We start from the raw sequence: 10,604 nt of genomic DNA, 5'->3' as shown, positions 1-10,604 counted from the left end.
CAAATTTAATGAAGCTTTAATAATGTTTGATATATATTAAAAAATAGAATAAATTAAATTAAATAATAAACTACAACAAAATAAAATTATAACCTAAAGATAATTTATAGTAGAGAATTCAACAAAAACTTAATTGGTTTATTAATTTGTCAAACTAATTCATTGTAAAAAAAATATAATGAAAGAATAAACAAACCATAAAATATACAGATTTGCTTTGACTAAAGCAATGTGATGTCAGTAACTTTCTTGTACTTGTACTATCTTTTTTAAACTTATAACGTAAATATAATTAAAAAGGTACATCTTCTTCCTCTTGCTCTGTTAACCAAAGCTCTTTGATGATAAAATTGAAAAATCCACCATGATGCTATACATCTTCTTCTTCTTGCTCTTCACCTTCATTGTTGTCCTATGGTTTCAAGGACGTGCTCAGTGGTATCCTAATAAGAGGTATACCCGAAACATAAAACGGAGAAGGAAAAAAATGCACTTCGTCGAAAAGTTGAGGGGTATCCCGAGCTACCCCTTGGATACCCATAGATCCGCCCCTGGAGTCACAGATCCGACAATAGGGCCCACGGATCTTATGCCCACCCGAGACCAGCCTCTGGATCACACGTGGGAGAAAAGACCAGCACCATTGTCGTTCTGTATTTTCTCCTTTTCTAATTCTCGAAGAATCTCGTAACATATTCTCTGTTTCTCTAAATCGTCTGTAAAAATTATGTTTCTCTAATATGACACATGATAAAAACGCTTCTTTAGACAATATGGGATTATGTTCCGTTTTATGACACATGATAAAAGCGCTTCTCTAGATAACAGGTGCAACTTTACGGCACGCATACCTTAATCACATCTTCTATGGAGTCACAGATCCGACAATAGGGCCCACAGATCTTACGCCCACCCGAGACCGACCTCTGGATCACACGTGGGAGAAAAGACCAACACCCTTGTCGTTCCGTATTTTCTTCTTTTCTAATTCTCGAAGAATCTCGTAATGAATTCTCTGTTTCTCTAAATTGTCTGTAAAATTATAAAAAAAAACAAACTATGCGGGCTTTCCATCCATATATTCCGTCCAACATATGACACATGATAAAAGCGCTTCTCTAAACAATCTGGGATTATGTGATAAAAGCGCTTCTCTAGACAATCTGGGATTATGATCCGTTTTATTACAGTCGTGAGGTGGTCAAACCTTTCTAAAAGTAGAAAAAAATAAAACATTAACAACTAACAAAGATTGAAGAACCATTCAAGCCCACCAGTCTTTATATGCTTCTTTCCTGATGCATGTCTGTGTCGAACAGTTTCTCCGTCGCTAATTTCTCCACTCACCGTGAAATCGAACAGTTTCTTCATAGATTCCGTCTGGTTTCAAAGCCGGTTGAGGATTACGAGTGTTCTAGACTCATTTAAGGCATGCTTGTTTGTGCGATCTACATAAATAAGGATGCATTCCATGGTAAACGATGCAGCTGATGAAACGGGACATTGTTAACAGGGGAATTCTATTGGAACTCCTGATTATCTATCTAAATACCTTATGCCCACCCGAGACCGACCTCTGGATCACACGTGTTGAATGATTGAGAGAAACTTCTTCGAGCTAACTGTCGATATCTCATCCTTCTTGTCTTGCTATCAAGCGAGGTATAATAGCTAATAAAATATGTTTAACTTTGGAAGTCTGTATATTCTCTAACTTTTGAAGGTTCTTTATATGCTTCTTTCCTGATGCATGTCTGTGTCCAACAGTTTCTCCGTCGCTAATTTCTCCACTCACCGTGAAATCGAACAGTTTCTTCATAGATTCTGTCTGGTTTCAAAGCCGGTTGAGGATTACGAGTGTTCTAGACTCGTTCAAGGCATGCTTGTTTGTGCGATTTACAGAAATAAGGATGTATTCCACGGTAAACAATGCAACTGATGAATCCGGAGCTGTTATTTCGGTTGTTCAGTACTTCCGAGACGATTCAAGTGAATCCTATGAAGCAAGTGTCTGTCTATTCAATTGAGAGGAATCATTGCATTACATCCCCGTTGAAAACAAGTGGTTGTAATGATGGGACCCTTAATTTGAAATGCATAATGTGAAACATTTAAGGGGTATTTTTGAGAAACTCATAGTTTAATACGCATCGTATAGGCCTATACGATGCGTATTAATCGAGGAAATTACTGAAATACCCCTGTTTTTCTGATAAATTAAGGGGTATTTTTGAGAAAATTCAAAGTTTAATACACATCGTATAGGACTATACGATGCGTATTAAGCCGATATACGATACAACATAGGCCTATACAATCGTATATGTCATAATTTGAAATTTAGTTTAATTGTGTTTCCCTCGGTTCGACGCGTATACGTGTCGCTTGTTGACGAACTTTCGCATATTTTGTCGTTTTAGGACGTATACCTTCAACATACATCGTTTCGGTGACGTTCAGTTGCGTGCGAATATCGTATTCTATAATTACATACATTTTTGTTTGAAATCCACTTGTACTGCATAGTGTCGTGTTATATGTATACGCGTGTGGAAATATAATTAGTCGCGTATTTTGACGTATTTTTGCCTATTTTGACGTATTCTAACATATTGTTGCGTATTTTATTGTATTTTTTACGTATTTGAGCATATTCTAACGTATTTTAGCTTATTTTAACCTAGTTTAGGTTATTTTTACGTATTTCGGCATATTTTAACGTATTTCGATGTATTTTTGCGTATTTTATCGTAATATGACGCATATTAACATATTGCAGCGTATTTTAGCATGTTTTCATGTATTTTAGCGTATTTTAGGGTATTTTTGCATATTTTAGAGTTTTTTTTCGTTTTTTAGAGTATTTTAGCGTATGTTTAAGGATAACACAAATAAGTTCTCCATAGTTTGTTATTCAGATCTCTATTCGGTCATCTTTCCAAATTACAACACACGATAAGTTTAAACTTTATAGTGTGTGATTTGACCAGGAAAGGATTGGAGGTGATTTCTACTTTTAATAAGTTGTCACAGTTTTCAAATTCGTTGCACGCATTCATATTGTTTAGACAACAACATATAATGAAGGGATTGTTAGACTTCTTGTTCCAAATGCAGCTGTAGGATCCGTACTTAAAGGTTTCCTTAAAATATGCAACCGAGACTGCTTTGTTAATTTTAATGAAGCAATGAAGATTGAATGTGCAAACCGCAACCGTTTTTTACTACGGAAACGATGGCTATGCGAAATACAAACCGCAATCGTTTGTGACTATGGGAAACACAAGTTTTCTCTTCGAGCTTGATGGATGTCCGTTATCTCAACGCTTCTCCTTACATTTCTGGTCTGGAATTGGAGAACCATTGTGTATTTGCTTGCGGATTATTGAAAATATTTGTTGAAATCGAAGAAAAGAGTAAAAAAGATTAAATGAGGCGTGTTAACGCAAAAGCAATACTTCCAATTAACCAACATACATTGATTGTGGATTTAACTTGCAACATACATCAAAGCTTCATGTAACCGGGACCGCCTTGTTAATTTTAATGAAGTAATAAAGATTGAATGTGCAAACCGCAACCGTTTTTTACTACGGAAACGGTGGCTATGGGAAATACAAACCGTAATCGTTTGTCACTATGGGAAACACAAGTTTTCTTTTTGAGCTTGATGGATGTCTGTTATCTCAACACTTCTCCTTACATTACTGATCTGGAATTGGAGAACCGGTGTTATTTGCTTACTGATCTGGAATTGGAGAACCGTTGTGTATCTGAATCAGGTTCTCAAACAAACACTACTAAAGATGAGTTGGTATTGAACCAAGAATATGAAGATCATGGTGCAGACACGTGGGAAGAAAGCCATTGGACTGCCGCAGATGAAGTCAAATGTGATCAAACTTGGACATCAGACGTAAATCTTGAAGCAAATATATGGTTCCCAATTTGTGGATAATAACCCCAGATTGTCTAGAGAAGCACTTTTATCATGTGTCATATGGTAGCAAGAGTATGCTGTTCCAAGATCAATTCCAATTGCAGTTTTTCAACTCTCCTGGCCATTTTCAAACAAGTGGTTGTAATGATGGGACCCTTGATTTGAAACACATAATGTGCGTTGATTGGATTGTAGATATTCGTTACTTGCATTCATATTGTTGAGGCAACAACAGATAATCAACGAATTGTTGGACTTCTTCTTCCAAATGCAGCTGATGAATCTGGAGCTGTTATTTCGGTTGTTCAGTGCTTTCGTGATAAATACAATGTTCATCTTCGTTATCCTTTGCTTTCTTCAATTCAAGCAGGCACGGATGCTAAACGTACTGTTATTACATCCTAGACGATTCAAGTAAGTCCTATGAAGCAAGTGTCTGTCTATTCAATTGAGAGAAATCATTGCATTACATCCCCATTGAAAAACAAAATCGATAAATTTAGGGAAAATGGGGTTGAAAGATGATAACCCAGTAGTGGAGGATCTCCTTCTACAGCTTCGATAAATTCAGGGGTATTCTCAAATAATGTTTCCTAGATGTTTGAAGACCAACAAATATCCAAAGTGCTGATTTTTCGTTCGCGTGACAGAAAGCTACCGCGTGACAGGATGCTACCTTGCAAAATTAAAAAATTAAATGGACACATTCAATACGCATCGTATAGGCCTATACGATGCGTATTGTTGTGGGTTCAAACTTCTATGTCAGTCAAAGGCTGACAATGTCCCCTTATCAAAAAGTAATACGCATCGTATAGGCCTATACGATGCGTATTGAGGGTGTCGATTTAATCCCCCAAGGTGTGCCAATAATACGACCCATTTACAAAATGCACCTTACATATATACATTTTACGACCCAATATAAAAGAATCGTCGATAATAACTCAAGGATTTCTAGAAAACTAAAAAGATTTAATAATTTCCATAATGTTTTTGAACTCTTTAATTTATTAAGCATTTAAGCTTACTAGGTTATAACTCCGTGTATTACATGAGTTGAATAAATATAATTTTACATATTAAATAATAAAAACGTTATGTCTTTAAGAACCACGTGTATTGTACATGCTGGATAAATGTAATTTTATATACCAAATAACAAAAAAAGTTACATCCTTAAAAACCACGTGTATTACACGGGCTAAATAAATGTAATTTTGCATACTAAATAATAAAAAAAAAGTTATAGCTTTCAGAAACCATGTGTATTGTACGGGTTGAATAAATCTAATTTTATATACCAAATAGTAAAAAGATAAATATCTTAAAAAACTCCGTGTATTACACAGGTTGAACAAATGTAATTTTGTATAGTAAATAATAAAAATGTTATATCTTTAAGAACTCCGTGTATTGTACGGGTTAGATAAATGTAATTTTATATACAAAATAATAAAAGTACGTTGGTGTATGTTGTTTGTAATGTGATATTATTGGTTGTGTTTGCCTCACCTATTTTTTATGAAACAAATAAGGATCATTGTTAGTATTTTTGTGAGAAATCCTTATCCTTATCTTTTATCAAGAGACGGAAATCTATTATCTATTATATATAATAAACAAAAAAAATTTGGGACACTTGGCACAATATTAGGGCTTCCTAGATAAGCTTTTGGCGGGAAAACTACTGGGTTTTTTTTACGCAATGAAGCCCCATATAATGACCCGACCCGTTATATTTGGATGGTATAAAAACCTCTAAAATATCTTCTCTGCCGAGTTTTTTTCCCAAACTAGTGTTGGTGGAAAACTTATTTACCAAAACGGGTGATTTGAAAGTTATTTACCAAAATGGGTATTTTTCTAAAATATCTTTTTTCTCACTCCTAATTGTATTGATAGAATATCTTATATTTAAAAATATTTTTATTAACAAGAGCTGAGGAAAAAAAATAGTAAAGTTTTATAAAAGTTTAAAAAAGTTTTTGTTATCCAACTTTTTTCAAAATTAATAAAAAAAGGTTTTTGACTTTATATTTTAAACTATCACTAAGCGATTTAGGTTTAACATTACTGAAGGTTATTATTATTTTTTTTTGTTACTTTACGTAACAATGAATTCGAGAAGACATTTTAAATTGAATAAAGGTAAATATAGTATCAAATGTTGAACCATTTAAATTTATTTTTGTTCCTTTTCTGGTTTATGGATAAAAAAATTAGAGAAAGTGACAAAACAATAGAAAGAACATTTGTGTTATTAAACTCTTAAAAGAAAACAAAATCGTCTCAAGCCAGCTTAAAATCTAGAAACAAAAGATCTTTTTTCTTTAAAATTGGAAAAAAAAACAAAAGCTTTTATAAACGAAAATATTTTAAGAAAATGTAATAAATATGAAAGAATAAATAATATCTTTTTTTAAGAAACATTTAAAATAGTTAAAGAAATCATGTAATTAAAGAATTTATAAAATATATTAATTTTTTATAGAATTTCATGATCAAACAAAATGTTTTATAATTGTTTTTAAAGCTTTACTATGTTTTTTCTCAGCTCTTGTTAACGAACATATTTTTAAACATAAGATATTTCTATCTATTATAAATAGGAGTGAGAAAAAGTATAATTTAGAAAAATACCCATTTTGGTAAATAATTTTCAAATCACCCATTTTGGTAAATAAGTTTTCCACCAACACTAGTTTGGGAAAAAAGTCCTTCTCTGCCTCTCTAGAACATTGAAACCCTAGATAGAACACTTTCTCTCTCGATTCTCTCTGCGTAAATCTTGAGAATATCATCGGCGATGCAGGCTTTTATCTACTTTTCCGATTAACATCTGATAACATCAAGGTATGTTAACATGTAATCCCATTCACCGTACTTTCCAGGTCTGTAAGCTCCATTCACCGTTTTCATGATTCAGATAATAATCGTTTTCGTATATTAATAATACTTGTGTGTTTGTTTTGTGATCATGTTTGTGTGGAGTAATTTTCATCAATGACGAAGATCGTTGGTACGCTCGGACCGAAATCGATGTCTGTGGAGGTTCTTTCACAGTGTCTCATGGCCGGAATGTCTACCGTTTTTATTAAAAAGTCATATAATCAGGCATGCTTTCTGGATAAAACATTGTTAGATACTTGAATTGTGTCTGTAGAATTTAAATGTAATTAGATTGATGGGAATGCGATGTGCGCTACTTGTGACTAGAAAAGTGCATACGTGTTGTTCGATGAAATGTCTGATGAATATTTTTAAGTGGATTCTGATTTTGTGTGTTATAGAGCATTCTGGAGAAAGCGATTTGGTGGAACTTTTTAATGGATCAGACTCCCCATTCCGGCTTCGTTTAAATCTATGGAAAAGACGATTAAAATTTGGTGGAGACAAGCCGGGTTAAAAAGCTAAGCTGGAAAAAGTGGTTTATGTTGGGTGGTTTTCCTACTTCGTGCTGGATACCAAAGGTGAGAAACTAGAATCATGTGCAAGCAACATGTTACCTCTGTTCGCATTGTAAGTCCATCTTACATGTCCATGTTTCTTTGTGTCATTTACTTCATATGTGATCTTCTCTTTTCTTTAGCCATGTTGTTTGGGTGTGTCATGTTTCTCACTTATATATGTCATATTTTTATGTATAGGTTTCATGTGATTCATTTTGCTTTTGCTTGGTTACTTGTCAGATTGCATCCATGGCGGATTTTTCCTCTTTTCTTTGAAGATGATACATTTCGTATCTTGGGTTGGCATTTGAGACTATGAGTGCAACTGTCATGGGTCGTCCCTATGGTGCAAAGTTATTATAGAAGTTACCTTTCAATGCGTGACTAGCGAGATGCAACCCACGTGTTGCCGCGTGGACGCGAGGCGAATTCTATCAGAATTGGTTCGTTAAAATGGTATCTTCTTTTTTAAATATGTATATCTAATACAAATTCCAGTTGACGCAAAAACCAAAAAAACCTCAAAATGGTGTTAACTAAGTTGGTGCACATACAGACCATTGCTTCATGTAGTGCACCAAAACTGCACCTTTTTATAGCAAAAAAATTTAATAAACCACCCTTTTTACAACATTAAAACCTACCATTTTATGGAAATAAAATGCAGCAAAAGATGCACCAGAACTGCACTTTTTTACAACAAAAAATTTTAATAAACCACCCTTTTGACAGCATTTTATGGCGAAAAAATGCAGAAAAAGTGGTCTTTGGAGGGGCACTATTAATGCATAAAAACCAACTTAGAACACATATAAATGATGAGCAAAAGGTGGGAATCGAAACGGCAACCCCACGGTTGTAGAAATATGCGATAACCCGAAAATCGTAAAATCGTGTCACACACATGAACCTGAACAACACACAAGTATTCGCGGGTCGACACAAACACGACCCTTTTAACCTTAAAAAGTTTGTTTAGTTATTTTTTTGGCATGTTAATACTTTAAATTTATAAATTTACATATTATTTTTGTTTTTATTAAGTAATTATGTTTGAAGTATGTGAAGTTATATTTGAACTTTTAAGTTCTGGCAAAAAAAAAAAAACCCCCAAATAGGCAAATAGTGTAAGTTATTAAACTGGTCAATCCGCGAACCCATTGGGTTGAGACAAACACGACCTTTTTGTCTGAAAGTGTATGTGAGTTCGACCCGAAGTTGATCCGTACCCATTTAGATCAGACTCAAACCAACGAATTTTGTGTTAGGTTCGTGTCGTGTATGAAGTTCATATTATTAACTAATACAAGAAACCAAGAAAATATGTTTTCCTTATAACAAGGTCAAAGATTTTTTTAGTAACATTGTCTTTAGCTGCATTGTCATATGGCTCAGGTTGAATTTTTAAATTTGTATACGTGTAATTACAATTAAAGGGTTTTACTTTCATAGTTTCTTTGAAGGGTATTAAATTTTTAGTAAATTGAAGAGTGATTTTTTGGATAGTGTAGTCAATAAAGAGTCTTGGTTTTTCAAAGAAAAAATCAATAAATTTAAGCAATAAACTTTTGTAAACAAAACTTTCAAAATTATTTTTTATTTAAATATATCTATTTCCAGATCAAAAGTGGCAGTGTTGAGATGAGTCCCTTATTAATTTATTCTTAAATTAATTGATACAAAAGTTGATTTACATCTTACATTTAGGGTTTGAATTCTCTCATATTCATTTTTACTCTTAATGCCAACGCAGTTTATGTTGGAAGATACTCGATTTCCTTTTCTAGATCTCTCACACCCACCCACTTAGGTGTTTGGCACAATTATGATTTTAATGAAGCATTTGGTTTGACCCATTTGGGCCAATTTTTAGTTAATGTATCTTTATTTTATCCATTTGGCCCACTTTTTTTTTGTTAAAAGTTACTTTAATCCTGCAAAAGCATACAATAATCTTATCTACATCTTACAGCTATAAGGATAGCGATGGTAACATTTCAGAATTATTTACATCATTGCAGTACCATTTTTTATTCTGTTTTGTTGACTTAAGATTCAAGTAGATGCATAAATCTGGTAAGGGTGGGGTTCTAGAGTGAACATTAGTGTATTTGCGAACTGAGTGAACAAATCCTGGCCATTGATCTACACACGTGTATGGCCAGGATCTCATCATCAAATCGTAAAATACACTTGTGTATTTCAACAGCAAATCCTGGCCATTGATCTACACACGTGTATGGCCAGGATTAGTTCACTCAGTTCGCAAGCTACACTAGTGTTCATTTTTGAACCTAATCCAATCTGGTAATATATATAGCTTTACTTGTTGTTGTATTTTTTGGTTTCTAAGGCTTGTGGATGTTTCTTGCAGTCAACATTAACTTGGAAACAATGGGTGCATGGACCAGTCAAATTGAACAAAGAAAAGTTGCTAAGGTTGGAGACTAATCATAAAAAAATCAAGTTATCAAGTTATCAGTTATTTACCGTTAACATATGTATCAAGTTATCAGTAATATATCACTCTGTTTGTATTTATTTTATTTATAAACTTATAATTAATATAAATCAGAATTTCCTACCCGGGAAGTTCCCGGGTGATAACCTAGTAATAAATATATAAAATCATTATCCTTATCTTCTATCAAGAGGCGGAAAAATTAAAAATAAGTGTCTCCAAAAAATGACACGTGTCATACATTGATTTACACATTAATTTGTTTTATTATACAATACTAGTAGTAAGACCCGTGTGCAAACACGGGTGGTTTTTAGAAAACCATGCATACTACATTTTAATAGAAAGTATAGCAATAGCAATGTGTTAAACGTTAACACCGAATTTAATAATGAATTCCAAGGGGTTTTTAGGTTGGATTACGAAGAGTCGAACTAATCTTACTGGCTACTACAATATACTGAACTAATATATAACAAAACCTAAACCTAAAGGTCTCAAAACATACATTGGTCAACAATCGATGCAACTCCAAAGGTCTCCACTAGAAGAAAAAAATATGAATATAATTTAGAGGGTATAACATTTTCCTTTTGTGGACAGAGGAAGTGATTTTATAAGCATTGCAGTTAATGTGACATAAATGTAAATTAGTGCAAGTATAGTAGACAAGATTCAGGTTAACATGTAACCATAAACATAGATTAACACAAATTTATAGTCATTCGTATTCATTAAGTATCACCCAAAA

At 33.4% G+C, this 10,604-nt stretch overlaps 1 long non-coding RNA gene across 1 annotated transcript; it reads left to right on the top strand.

The window, feature by feature from the left end:
- Positions 1-7,233: 7,233 nt before the first annotated feature.
- On the top strand, positions 7,234-9,999 carry LOC110916570. The gene is made up of 3 exons (XR_002579851.1): positions 7,234-7,462; positions 7,633-7,848; positions 9,767-9,999. It is a non-coding gene; the product is annotated as an uncharacterized LOC110916570 (long non-coding RNA).
- The last annotated feature ends 605 nt before the right edge of the window (positions 10,000-10,604 follow it).

The sequence above is a fragment of the Helianthus annuus genome, chromosome 16 (genome assembly GCF_002127325.2).
Source record: "Helianthus annuus cultivar XRQ/B chromosome 16, HanXRQr2.0-SUNRISE, whole genome shotgun sequence".
Taxonomy (NCBI): Eukaryota; Viridiplantae; Streptophyta; class Magnoliopsida; order Asterales; family Asteraceae; genus Helianthus; species Helianthus annuus.
Note: the sequence above shows the minus strand (reverse complement) of the source record. Positions and strands in the feature narration are given on the sequence as shown.